Genomic DNA, 15,002 nt, shown 5'->3' on the forward strand with positions numbered 1-15,002 from the left:
ACAAACAACAAGCTGAAGTATTCCTTCCTAAAGGTCATTTCTTGTTTAGTTGAGTATAGCGAGAGTTGTGCCACTTTTATACCAAGTAAAATACAAAAACCTAATGTTTGTTCTTCTGCAGAGGTAAGGTGATCTCTCTGGAAAACAGCTGAAAATGCTCCTGATAGTCTGGAAACAGAACGCCACCTGAGCTAGACAGTAATGCTACCTCTTTATAAAAAAAAACACAAACAAGTGTGCACAGACAGAGAATGACACTAGGCCGTTGTCAGCCATAAACAACAGCACATTTTGTGTTTCGACAGTGAACACTGGTTTCACATAATGATCAGTCTCAGATGTTGTTCCGGACTCCTCTGTAAAACAGGCCTGTCCCAGACTCCCCACAAATGACTAGATGGATGCAGACTGCTTTGTTGCGGTGTTTACATTTGGATATGACCAATACTCAAATGCAATTTCGCCCGTTAGCCAGTAATTTGTTTGAAGATGTTTATTTATGTAAAGAAACATTAAATAACAGAAATACCATAATATGCAAATTGACGGCTGAAAAGAGCTAAATGATCCATATCATACATGCATGCCCAAAATATTTGCATACGCCATTGTTTATTTATTTTTTGTAATTAAGTAACTTGGGCGTAAGAACAACAAGCAAGCGCAATTTTGAGAAATAATTTTTCCATTTACTGCAGTTTGTGTGCTGAATACATGTAGTAATATCAGGAGCAATTACCAGTTCTGTTCTGCATGAGGTCCATTCCCACGCACTATAGCACATGGGAATATGATGGCGTGGGACTGTCCTTTCAGTGAAAATAAGAACATATGAAAACACATCCATTAAAACTGGTACTAGTGAATGTGTTAATACAACAGCTAAATATATATATAATAGGTTGGCAATAATGTACAGATGGGTGGTCTTCAGTTTGCCGGCTGTCGGGATCCCAGCGCACAGTATACCGGTGCCGGAATCCCGGTACCCTGCGTACCGACACCTTTTTTTCCCTCTTGGTGGACCACGATTCCCCTGGATGGAGAACAGATAGCTTGGCCCGACGGCATACCGACAACTGGGCGAGCACAAATGAGCCCCTTGCGGGCTCACTGCGCTCGCCACGCTGTGGGCATGGTAGCGCGCTATGCGCGCCAAGCTATCTGTTCTCCATCCAGGGGAATCGTGGTCCACCGATTCCCCTGGATGGAGAACAGATAGCTTGGCGCGCGTAGCGCGCTACCATGCCCGCAGCGTGGCGAGCGCAGCGAGCCCGCAAGGGGCTCATTTGCGCTCGCCCAGTTGTCGGTATGCCGGCGGTCGGGATTCCGGCGCCGGTATGCTGGCCGCCGAGACCCCGGCCGCCGGCATACCCTACTACACCTTGTACAGATACACCTAACCTCAATATGCCATAGAATGTGGGATGTCCAGCACGGCTGAGCCGCACCGAGCAGTGTAGCATGGCCAATTTTCTTTACAATGTTGCACCCACGCTCATTACTCGCTCCCAAGGACTTTCTTCGGGCTGCACCCTCTCTGTGGAATGCCCTACCATGCACAATAAGACTCTCCCCTAGTCTCCAAACCTTCAAGCGTTCCCTGAAAACTCACTTCTTAAGGCTAGCTTATCAAAGTGCAGAACCGCTCACTCAACCTTCATATGCTTTCCTATCCAATTATATCCACTGTACTCGGGATGTAGTTGCTTTACCGGCGGTCAGGATACCAACGCCGGAATCCTGACCGCTTACACTGCCGGCAGCAGGAATGCCGGCAAACAGTGGCTATTCCCACTCGTAGGTGTCCAACAGAACCTGTGGCGAGCCCGCAAGGGGCTCCATTCTCCATTGCTCTTCCCTTCGCCCCCGGGGACATTCTAGCAGCCGGGATCCTGTGGTTGGGATGCTGACCTCCAGGATCCTGACTGCCGGCATTACAGCTCCAACTCGTACAGTCCACACATATCTTCCACATATTTTTTCTTTCTTCAATTTCCCTTCCTTCTGACCCTGGTTCATCATTGGTGTGATTTGGTATCATGCAGCCCACCAAGAACCGTTGCAATCTGGTGGACAACTATGCAATAGACAGCACCTATCCTTGTGTATCAATGCCTATTTCCCTATAGATTGTAAGCTTGAGAACAGGGCCTTCCTACCTCTATGACTGTTTTTTATTACCAGTTTTGGTTCATCATTGTGTCCAATTCTAAAGCGTAACAGAATTTGCTGCACTATATCAAAAACTGTTACTAAAGATACAATAAATACTCTTATTTACATCACAGATGCAGCGAAACAACACTCACAGTGTACTAGAGACTGGGCTGCGACATTAATCACATAGGTATTAATTTTAAACACGCACAAAGTCAACATATGAAGCTACAGAAACTTGGCATGGGAAAAAGCCGCAGCCGCTGCATTGCAGCACTTCATATAGAATCACGCTCAGTTGGAGACAGATGTAAAAATGTTGCACATTAAATAAATCAGTGTAATCTAGCAAAGTACTTTTGTCGCTTCCAATTGTTTCATTTGGGTGAATAAGTTGCACATTTTGAACAAAAAGTGGCTAGGCGTAGACACTTTGTCGGGACCTGGTGCACAAAGAGGGGCTTTATAACACGATTGTAGCCACAGTGTATAAGGACATATCTGTACAGTGCATATATTAATTCTGTACAAACCAGGAATCACAGGATAGATGTTGTGTCTAACATGGTGCACAAGATGACGAAAGTCGTAAACGTTATACCATGCTGTATAGCAAAAGTAAATATGTATAACATCCCAATGCCCACTACAAATAAAAAGCCTAAAGATGTACAGATGGGTCCACATTTATCTTGACCTTTAATAGGATTAACTGAGACTGGCCAGTCGGACTTAATCCCCTGCTGTAATGACTAAGGGGGTAATTCTGAGTTGATCGCAGCAGGATTTTTGTTAGCAGTTGGGCAAAACCATGTGCACTGCAGGGGAGGCAGATATAACATGTGCAGAGAGAGTTAGATTTGGGTGTGGTGTGTTCAATCTGCAATCTAAATTGCAGTGTAAAAATAAAGCTGCCAGTATTTACCCTGCACAGAAACAAAATAACCCACCCAAATCTAACTCTCTCTGTACATGTTATATCTGCCTCCCCTGCAGTGCACATGGTTTTGCCCAACTGCTAACAAAACTCCTGCTGCGATCAACTCAGAATTACCCCCTTAATCCCCTGCTGTATTGTTCTCTGTATTGTATTGCAGCTGAGAACAATAGATGAATGGTTTATGCTAATAAATCAAGTTGGTTTATGCTAATAAGTCAAGTTGTGCCTAGGCATAGAAAACTAGTCAAGATAACCGTGGACCTATCTGTAAGACTTCCAGTTGCAGGTACAGCAAGGAGTAAAGCGCCAACTAACCTCAACAAAAAGTAACACACAAATTAAGAAGACAAAAAAATGCAATATGCCAAATAATATGCCCATCTAAGTGCCCTGTACTCTAAATGCCCTGTGCTCAATTTGGACTGTCATCCAAAAACTGCATGCACAGCCCGGCCGCGGCTCAGTGTGTACAAACTACCGCCGACCGCCCCGGCAGGGAAGGGAACACACTAGGCGACTTCGCTCATAGAGCACATCACCTAGTGTGTACCCACCTTTGCTCTGATGACAGATGACAGGTACCGCCAGTATTTATAGTAAATACAAGGCAAAGTACGCTACAAAAGAAGAGGAGCAATGAATTTGAGGGATTCCAGTCAGGCAAGTTGTGCTGGATGTGAAAGATGTGATAAATAATAAAAAGAATTTCACTTCAGTTGTTAGTGTCGTTTTAAACACCTTCACCTGTTTCTTGCTATAGAATTAGGGGAAAGTGGAAGGTTTTGGACCTTAGCTGCTTCAGCTTTACATATTATATACTGTACATTAATTGTCTGGCTGCTTATTCTTTGGGTATGGGGGGCCACATTTTGCATAATTAAAAAAACTGAAGCTGCATAGTCGCTATTATTTGCCATGTACCAGCATAAATGCTCACCTATCTTATGTTCCTATACACAGTCTTAGGACCCGATTCAGTAAGGATTGCAAATTTTGTTAAGTAGCAGAATTTGCAATCCTTTTGATCGCATGCTGTGGCCGCCCATCGCAAGGCAAGGTCGCCTAGCATGCTATCAGCCGGCCCCCCTGAGACCACACTGAAATTGCGGTCGCATCGCAATTTCAGCATGATCGCTAAAAATAAGGTAGTCTCCTGCAGGCGCAGCCTGGCTGCGACCGCAGTAGGCCCGCCGCCATTTTTGTGATCACAGCGGCTGCGTGTGACGTCACGCAGCCGCTCCAATCATGCCCACACCACGCCCCCCATTTGACTGTTTTCATTACACCACCAAATAAATGCTCTGTTTAGGAAATGGAGCGTAGCCGCCCCTGTCCCAGACAGGCCCCGCACATGCACCCACGGAGCCTTAGCAATTTTTAAGGTTGGATCGCTATTTGCAATCCAACCTACATAGGGCCCTTACTCTAGCATAATAACCTCATGGATTCCACAGCTCCATACCGATCATACACAGACTTGTGTCGATGATATTTTTATGCCCAGCATAACTTCTGCACACTTAGGGGTATATTCAATTAGCAGTGATAACGGACTTTTGACGTGAAAAGTCCGGTTTTCGGGTGAAAAAACGGACTTTTCACGTGAAACGCAATTACAGCCTATTCAATTATCCTGGAAAATTTATCGGTGATCATTTTTTCACTAATTTCACTTTACCTTCTCTGAAGCAGGTGAAAAGTTGGGAAAAGTCACTATTTTAAGGTAAAAATGTTTGGATATGGTACAGAACTCCTGGGACACCCCCCTTAATGACTAATTAGGCACGTTGAAGTTTTTAATTATTTTTAATTGGCCAATAATGACATGTCATTTTTGGGGTGAAAAAGTAAAAAGTGATGGAAATTGGGGTTCAAGGTATGGGACAGGTATATTGGGGTGCTTTATGAGTGGGACAGGTGTTTTTTAGGCTTGCAGATGGGAGTAATCGGTCTGTTTCCACTTTTTTTTTTAAAGTACCCTAAAATGACCCAAATATATACTTCTACCCATTTTCATGTACCCCAAATTTAATGAGAGCATTTATTTTGCTAAAAAAATCTTGCTTTCTATAATTTTTTTGCATTTTAAAAAAATGCATATAACAGCCATTTCACACAATTTAAGTCCCCAAAAACTCTCTAATGTGATCTCTAACACACTTCTCTTCTGTTTTCCTATGTTAGTTTAGCATTTTTTGGGGTACAGGCTGATTTCCCCATTTTCACCTGCACTTTTCACTGCAAGAATTTTCACGTGAAACCCGGTCGGAATTGAATAGGTCGAAAAACGGAGCGTTTTCGCGGCAATTTTCGGCCGAATGCCGCGAAAAATTTTCGGCCGAAAAATTGCCGCGAATTTGCGGATAATTGAATACCCTAGTTAGTATATTAACCAAGTGTCCACCATAGTCTTAATCCTACCTTAGCTGTTTAATCAGCTATACATATTATATACTGTACACTTATTGTCAGGCTGCTTATTCTTTGGGTATGGAGGGGGGGGGGGGGGATTTTGCATAACTAAAAGGCCTTGTGTCCCCAATGACCAGTCATATGACATCTTGCACTATTTTCTTGGTAGTGTTCTTTCTCAAGCAGCAGAAGGACTGCCAAATTGCCCATCTGTGCATTTAGCAAAAGTAGCGAATGGCGTGCAAGCTTACACAGTGTTTTCGGTCTTCATTGGCAGAAGTTACTGCACAACCTGGTCAAAACTGTGTTCAGGTAAATTGGTGTTTTCATGATCATAACAATCTTTTGTTTTTGTTTTGTTTTACCTCCCCTGGGGGTCCCTGGCAGAGAAACTCATTTTTGGTCACCCAATAACAATAAATAGCTATCTCACCAGCAAATGAAGAACAATGACGATCAAGAAAATAAATAAAACATAAGAAATAAACAGACACGACTATCTTATTTTAATTACAGGCAAAGAGCTGGTAAGGTACAACTACATAGGACACCAGAAGAGAAAGAAATCCATACCCATACATTCAGATCTATACCAAACCACCAATAAACGTGGCCTCATACTTTTGAGATATCTCTAGACCTCCAACTGCTATATTGAACAATTATAGGAGATTGTGGAATATTGGGATGATCAGATCAGGGGTCATATACCAAAACATACATAACTGTAACACTTTAATCAATTATTCATTTTATGAAATATCAGGTTTGTATTATAAAGTACAGATGGAAGGTATATTGAAGTCACCACACCAGACGTTCTCAAACGCGGTCACCAAGGCACCCCAATGGTCCAGGTCATGCCACAGGTGACTTAATTAGCACCTCAGTCAATTTGATTTAACCATCTGTGCTGAGCCACGGATATGCCTAAAACCTAGACCGTTGGGTTGCCTTGGGGACTGCAGAGAGTGGCCCACCTTTCCTGTCACAGTTACATGTGTTATATACAAGGATGTAGCTACCATAAATGCAGGGAGTGCAGCTGCTACGGGGCCCAGAGCTGAGAGGGGCCACCTGCCCTGTCACAGTTACATGTGTTATATACAAGGACGTACAGTAGCTACTATAGGTACAGGGAGTGCAGCTGCTGAGGGGCCCAGAGCTGAGAGGGGCCCACCTTCCCTGTCACAGTTACATGTGTTATATACAAGGACGCACAGTAGCTACTATAGGTACAGGGAGTGCAGCTGCTGAGGGGCCCAGAGCTGAGAGGGCCCACCTTCCCTGTCACAGTTACATGTGTTATATACAAGGACGTACAGTAGCTACTATAGGTACAGGGAGTGCAGCTGCTGAGAGGGCCCACCTCCCCTGTCACAGTTACATGTGTTATATACAAGGATGTAGCTACCATAAATGCAGGGAGTGCAGCTGCTACGGGGCCCAGAGCTGAGAGGGCCCACCTTCCCTGTCACAGTTACATGTGTTATATACAAGGACGTACAGTAGCTACTATAGGTACAGGAAGTGCAGCTGCTGAGGGGCCCAGAGCTGAGAGGGGCCCACCTTCCCTGTCACAGTTACATGTGTTATATACAAGGACGTACAGTAGCTACTATAGGTACAGGGAGTGCAGCTGCTGAGGGGCCCACCTTCCCTGTCATAGTTACATGGGTTATACACAAGGATGTAGGTACTATAGATGAAGAGAGTGCAGCTACTATGGGGATCAGAGCAAAGAGGGGCCCACCTTCCCTGTCACAATTACATGTGTTATATACATTTTTCACCATTGGGTGGTACATAGTGGCCCTTATAACGTATGCCTTGGGACATACAATATATCTAGTTGTGCCCTGGACCTGCTCACTGTAATTATGGTATAAAATGAACTTGAAGGCATAATAATATTACATATTATGAACTGGGGGCACTGTAATGTGGCACATTATGAAGGCACTATAGTGTGGCACAATATGAACTGGGTGCACTGTAATGTGGCACAATATCAATTGAGGGCACTGTAATGTGCCACAATATTAAGGTATTATGTGTGGCATAATATGAGCTGGGGGCAGCACTGTAATGTGGCATAATATGAACTAGGTACACTATGTCATAATGGGAATTGGGCGTACATGTTGCAGAATGTGTACTGGCAGCCCTACAATGTGACATAATGTGAACTAGGGCACTACTATGGTTCACAAATAAACTAGGGAACTATTATGGGGCATAAATTAACAATTGCTGCGTAGAAGCGTCTCTGTAAAAGCATTGGGACAAAATGTTGCTATGGGGCCCACCAGAGGCGAATTGGCCATAGGGCCCACAGGGAAGATTCCCGGTGGGCCGACGCACCCTCGGGGCCTGTTTTTTTTGAGGACATGTGGTCCTTTTTATAGACATAATGAATAAGATGCCAAACAATTTGCATATATGAAAATTACTTTGCCACTTAGCCTGTGATTGCAGATGATCTAGTGTATGCTCTCTCTGCCTGCTTGGCTGACATATAAGATTGAGTGAATAGTGATTGGGATACGGTTGGTGTAATAAGCAAGAAAAGATATATTTCTAGAGAATTATATAGTTTCCTAAATTCTAAAGGTGCATCATATAATGTGCTCATAATATGTAATTTTATTTCCTTTTAACTTCCCCCTTGATGCTGGACATGCCCACTATCTGGAAAGTCTTGGGGGGAGGGTGCTGCTTCCATGGCCCATGGCTAGACCTTACACCTCTGGTGCTGCCCAAGTGGGGCCACTAGTACAAATTTTTCCAGGGCCGCTTTTTGTTCCCAATCCGCCCCTGAGGCCCACATAGTTCTGATTATGGCCCTGATCAGATCTATTTCTGATTTGACTTTCAAGGTTCTATTACCATGTTTAAGATTGGTGTAAGAAAAGCATGCTACATAATGTGAATGTGAAAATAAACCCTTGCACATACTCTCCAGCAGATCACCTGAGTAGAAAGGAGAAAGTGCTAAGCCCGCAGAACTTCAAATGAAACTAAAAATATCGCATAACGCTTCTTGTGGCTTTAATTAAAAATAGCTTTAATCCTATAGATATGCAAGTGGCATTAAGTGTCAATCTTGAGGCGGTTTCACACAATGAGTTTAACAGCAGACGGTTCTTTTAAGTCACAGATGGAACATTTTCCATAGGTTTTGTTATTACTGTTTCTGGTATTCTTTACTATTCCCTGATTTTCCCAAATGACTATAAAAAATATTTTACGTAGGTTTATCTTCATGGGACTATATTAAGCTTGGAATGGTATTAATACTTTTTGAGTACAGTACTTAAGTTTATGGGTCACGACCCCAAAAAAATTCTCAGTTACCCAAACACCAGCGAACCTGGCCCCCAGTGAGCCTAAAACCTTAAAAGGCGGATTAACAATCATAAGGCTGGGGCTAAACACAGCATTTTCGGACCCCATCGGCAGGAAGGAGGCTTTTTCAATTCACATATACATCCCATATCCAAAATGCTTGGGACCAGAATTATTTTGGATATCGGGTTTTTCCGTATTTTGGAATAATTGCATACCATAATGAGATATCATGGCGATGGGACCTAAGTCTAAGCACAGAATGCATTTATGTGTCATATACACCATATACACACAGCCTGAAGGTAATTTTAGTCAATATTTTTAATAACTTTGTGCATTAAACAAAGTGTGTGTACATTCACACAATTCATTTATGTTTCATATACACCTTATACACACAGCCTGAAGGTCATTAAATACAATATTTTTAATAACTCTGTGTATTAAACAAAGTTTGTGTACATTGAGCCATCAGAAAAGACCATGTGCAGGCTCCTTCCTACCGAGCGCTAAAACGCTATTTGTGGCCCCAGCCTAACACTACAGACGAAACTGAAGATAATAGTAAAATAGGTAGATAAGAAAATGTAATAGAAAAATTTGCCGAAAATGAAACTGAAACAAATTAGTTCTAGCCATAAAAATGACAACCTGGAATTATTGAGATATCCTGAGATATCCTGGATAATTCTGATTCATATGCAAAATATTTACTGAAATGTAAGATGATTAACAAATGGCCTTTGGACAAACCATCACCTGAATTAGTCATTAGACATGAATAGACATGTTGTTATGACAACATTTGCCTTCTAACCTTATTTTCATGTGTAAATCTACCATTCAAATGATGCAAATACTGCAGCTGAACACAGTACACGAGAGACAAGAAAACTGAATTTTTAGCTTTAGTCAAATGATGTGATTGGGAATAATTGGGTACCAGATGTATGTAATATGTTTAATGAGTGGTAAAAAAAACAACAACTAAAAAACAAATGATGCATGCTTCTTCAAATGATACATTTGCATCTTTCCAATATAATGTATTAAAATGAGCACATAACATTTACAGTAGACCTGTTATGTTCACATAAAGCAGATGTCTTTAAAACATCAAAGTGCTATTTAATTGATGTTTTAAAGTTGCCTCTCAAAATCCTGTCCACAAAGCTATACAAATACAACATCAATCGTCCCTTCCCATCTCATTTGCATAGTAGGACACAAGCTAATGTGAGAGATGAACAAAATGCAGATAAAGAGTTATGATTATGACTGGAGAGCTCAAAACTCAATAATAATATGGGTAAAATGAGAAAATTGTTTGTGTGACTATTCTTTCTCTGGTGGTCCCTATTTTCACAAGACTTCTTAAAGTATCGGCTTCCCAAAAATGGTATCTGGATGATAGGTCAGCAGTAATTAGGTTGACAGTCAAACGGTTGATTCCATATGGTCAACACCCATTAGGTCGATAGGTACAAAAGGTCAACATGGTCAATAGGTCAACAGGTAAAAGGCTGACTGTATTTAAGGTCGACAGTGACAAATGGTCGACATGACAATGATCGACACACAATTTATTTTTTCATTTATTTTTTTACTTTTTCATACTTTACCATCCATGTGGACTACGACTGGGAACAGTATCCTGGCCGAGGCAGCGGTAGCAGAGCAAGGCCACGCAAGGAGAAGCGGTACACTTATTGGTGTGTTAGAGTGTGAAAAAATAGGATTTTGATACCTACCGGTAAATCCTTTTCTCCTAGTCCGTAGAGCAGGCCTGGCCAACCTGTGGCTCTCCAGCTGTTGTAAAACTACAAGTCCCATCATGCTTTGCTACAGTTTTGCTATTAGGGAAGGCTAAAACTGTGGCAGGGCATGCTGGGATGTGTAGTTTCACAACATCTGGAGAGCCACAGGTTGGCCAGGCCTGCCGTAGAGGATGCTGGGGACGACATCAAGACCATGGGGTATAGACGGGATCCGCAGGAGACATCGGCACTCTAAAGACTTTTCATTGGGTGTGAACTGGTTCCTCCCTCTATGCCCCTCCTCCAGACCTCAGTTGTAGGAATTGTGCCCAGGGAGACTGACATTTCGAGGGAAAGAATTACTTAAACTAGTGGTGAGATATCTACCAACTCACACCCTCAACCATGCCGCACACATGGCATTCAACATAGCACACGCCAACAGGCATGAACCAATTGCAGCAACATGCTGAAAACTAAGATAACACAACTTATGTAATTCTAATAACTAAACTGCAGGTAAAGTACGCACTGGGACGGGCGCCCAGCATCCTCTACGGACTAGGAGAAAAGGATTTACCGGTAGGTATCAAAATCCTATTTTTTCATACGTCCTAGAGGATGCTGGGGACGACATCAAGACCATGGGGTCTATACCAAAGCTCCAGCACGGGCGGGAGAGTGCGGATGACCCTGCAGCACCGATTGACCGAACTTGAGGTCTTCATATGCCAAGGTGTCAAACTTGTAGAATTTAGCAAATGTGTTTGACCCTGACCAAGTAGCTGCTCGGCAAAGTTGCAATGCCGAGACCCCCTGGGCAGCCGCCCAGGATGAGCCCACCCTTCCTAGTGGAATGGGCCTTCACCGACGTCGGTAACGGCAATCCAGCCGTAGTATGAGCGTGCTGAATCGTACTTCTGATCCAACGCGCAATAGTCTGCTGGAAGCAGGACACCCAATCCTGTTGGGAGCATACAGGACAAACAAAGACTCTGTTTTCTGTATTCGAGCTGTTCTTGCGACATAAATCTTCAAAGCCCTAACCACATCTAGAGACTTTGACTCAGTGAACGTGTCAGTAACTACTGGCACCACAATAGGTTGGTTTATGTGGAAAGATGAAACCACCTTCGGAAGAAAATGTTGACGAGTCCTCAACTCTGCCCTATCTTCATGTAAGATCAGGTAAGGGCTCTTGTGAGACAAGGCCCCCAATTCAGACACCCGCCGCACTGATGCCAATGCCAAAAGCATCACCACTTTCCAAGTGAGAAACTTCAACTCTATCTCTTGTAGAGGCTCAAACCAATCTGATTGAAGGAACTGCAACACCACGTTAAGGTCCCATGGTGCCACTGGAGGCACAAATGGAGGCTGGATGTGTAGAACCCCTTTCACGAAGGTCTGAACCTCTGGAAGAGAGGCCAATTGTTTTTGGAAGAACACTGACAAGGCCGAAATCTGGACCTTGATTGATCCCAATCGTAGGCCCGCCTCCACACCAGCCTGCAGAAAATGGAGATAACGTCCCAACTCAAACTCTTCCGCAGGAGCCTTCTTGGATCCACACCAAGACACATTTTCTCCAAATACGGTGGTAATGTTTCGACGTTACTCCTTTCCTGGCCTAAATAAGGGTGGGGATGACTTCCTTGGGAATACCCTTTCGGGCTAGGATCCGGCGCTCAGCAGCCATGCCGTCAAACGTAGCCGCGGTAAGTCTTGATAGACGCACGGCCCCTGCTGCAGCAGGTCTTCGCGAAGAAGAAGAGGCCGAGGATCTTCTATGAGCAACTCCTGAAGATCTGTGTACCAAGCCCTCCTTGGCCAGTCTGGGGCAATGAAGATTGCTCGAACTCTTGTTCTTCTTATGATCCTGAGCACTTTTGGGATCAGCGGAAGTGGAGGGAAGACATACACCGACCGGAACACCCACTGGGCCACCAGCGCATCCACTGCTATTGCTTGAGGGTCTCTCGACCTGGAACAATATATCTGAAGCTTCTTGTTGAGATGAGATGCATCATGTCTACTTGAGGAACTCCCCAAAGACTTGTCACCTCTGTGAAGACTTCTTGGTGTAGACCCCACTCTCCTGGATGGAGATCGTGTCTGCTGAGGAAGTCTGCTTCCCAGTTGTCTACTCCCGGAATGAAAACTGCCAACAGAGCCTTTACATGTCTTTCTGCCCAGAGGAGGATCTTCGTCACCTCTGCCATTGCCGCTCTGCTTTTCGTTCCGCCCTGCCTGTTTATGTACGCAACTGCTGTTACATTGTCCTACTGGATCTGCACGGGATGATCTTGAAGAAGATGTACCGCTTGTTGAAGGCCGTTGCAAATGGCTCTCAATTCCAGCACGTTTATGTGAAGGCAGGCTTCCTGACTTGACCATTTTCCCTGGAAGCTTTCTCCCTGAGTGACAGCTCCCCAGCCTCGGAGACTTGCATCCGTGGTTACCAGGAGCCAGTCCTGAATCCCGAACCTGCGTCCCTCTAGTAGGTGAGAACTGTGTAGCCACCACAGGAGCGAAATCCTGGCTTTTGATGACAGGGTTATCTTTTGGTGCCTGTATAGGTGGGATCCCGACCACTTGTCCAACAGGTCCCACTGGAATACCCTGGCATGGAACCTGCCAAACTGTATGGCCTCGTAGGCCGCCACCATCTTCCCCAACAACCGAATGCACTGATGGATCGACACACTCGATGGTTTCAATATCTGTTTTACCATTTTCTGGATTTCCAGAGCCTTTTCCACCAAAAGAAATACTCTCTGAACTTCTGTGTCCAGAATCATCCCGAGAAAAGACAATCTTGTCGTCGGTTCCAACTGTGACTTTGGATAATTTATGATCCAACCGTGTTGTTGGAGTATTGACAGGGAGAGTGTGATGTTTTGTAACAACTGCTCCCTGGATCTCGCCTTTATCAGGAGATCGTCTAGATAAGGAATTATATTGACTCCTTTTTGACGCAGGAGAACCATCATCTCCGCCATCACCTTGGTGAATACCCTCGGCACCGTGGAGAGACCGAAAGGTAATGTCTGGAATTGGTAATGGCAATCCTGAACCGCGAATCTCAGATAAGTCTGGTGAGGAGGATAAATGGGAACATGCAGGTTAGCATCTTTTATGTCTACCGACACCATGTAGTCCCCCTCCTCCAGACTGGAAATCACTGCCCTCAGTGATCCCATTTTGAACTTGAATCGTTTCAAGTAGAGATTCAGATTTTTCAGGTTTAGGATCGGTCTGACCGAGCCGTCCGGCTTCGGAACTACAAAAAAGGCTTGAATAAAACCCCTCCCCTTGTTGTTACAAAGGTACCAGGACTATGACCTGATCCTGACATAATTTTTGGATTGCCGCTGTTACTGCTTCCCTTTCTGGAAGAGAAGCTGGCAAGGTCGATTTGAAAAATCGGCATGGGGAAACATCTTGAAACTCCAGCTTGTATCCCTGGGACACTATTTGCAACACCCAGGGATCCAGGTCAGACAGAATCCAACCTTGGCTGAACAGTTTGAGACGTGCTCCCACCCGAGCGGCCTCCCGCAAAGGAGCCCCAGCATCATGCTGAAGATTTGGCAGAAGTAGGGGTAGACTTCTGCTCCTGGGAACCTGAAGCTGCTGTGGACTTCTTTCCCTTTCCCCTTCCCCTACCCGCAAAGAAGGGGGAACCTCTCGCTTTTTTGTATTTATTGGGCCAAAAGGACTGCATGTGCGGGTGATATGTCTTTTTTGCCGATGCAGGCGCAGAGGGCAAAAATGTTGACTTACCTGCGGTAGCCGCCGAGACTAACGCATCCAGTCCATCGCCAAATAAGGCCTCACCTTTATATGGGAGAGCCTCCATATTTGTTTTGGAATCTGCATCTGCGTTCCACTGGCGAATCCACAATGCCCGCCGAGCCGATACTGCCATGGTAGCGGCTTGTGAACTCAAGAGTCCAATATCTTTCATCGATTCTAGCATGCATGCGGCAGCGTCTTTGATATTCCCTAACTTAGGGAGTATCACATCTTTATCAATAGTGTCAATTTCTGATGACACGCTTTCTGACCATTTTTCAATAGCGCGACTCACCTACGTGCAAGCAATTGTGGGCCTGAGCAGCGTACCATTGGCAACATAAATGGATTTCAATGTAGTTTCCATCTTTCGGTCTGCTGGCTCTTTTAGTGAAGCCGTGCCAGGTGCAGGGAGAATTACCTTCTTTGTCAACCTGGACAGTGCACTGTCTAACACAGGGGGTGACTCACATTTTTTCCTATCCTCCACCGGGAAAGGATAAGATATCTGAATTCTCTTGGGAATACGAAATTTATTTTTGGGATTCACCCACATCCCTTCAAAGAGTGTATTAAGCTTGTGG

At 44.3% G+C, this 15,002-nt stretch overlaps 1 protein-coding gene across 8 annotated transcripts in view; it reads right to left on the reverse strand.

Annotated features, from left to right (window-relative positions):
* FAM13C (family with sequence similarity 13 member C) overlaps positions 1–15,002 on the reverse strand; it is a 914,350-nt gene that overhangs the window by 204,086 nt on the left and 695,262 nt on the right. The gene's annotated exons all lie outside the window — the stretch shown is intronic.

This window comes from Pseudophryne corroboree, chromosome 3 (genome assembly GCF_028390025.1).
Source record: "Pseudophryne corroboree isolate aPseCor3 chromosome 3, aPseCor3.hap2, whole genome shotgun sequence".
Taxonomy (NCBI): Eukaryota; Metazoa; Chordata; class Amphibia; order Anura; family Myobatrachidae; genus Pseudophryne; species Pseudophryne corroboree.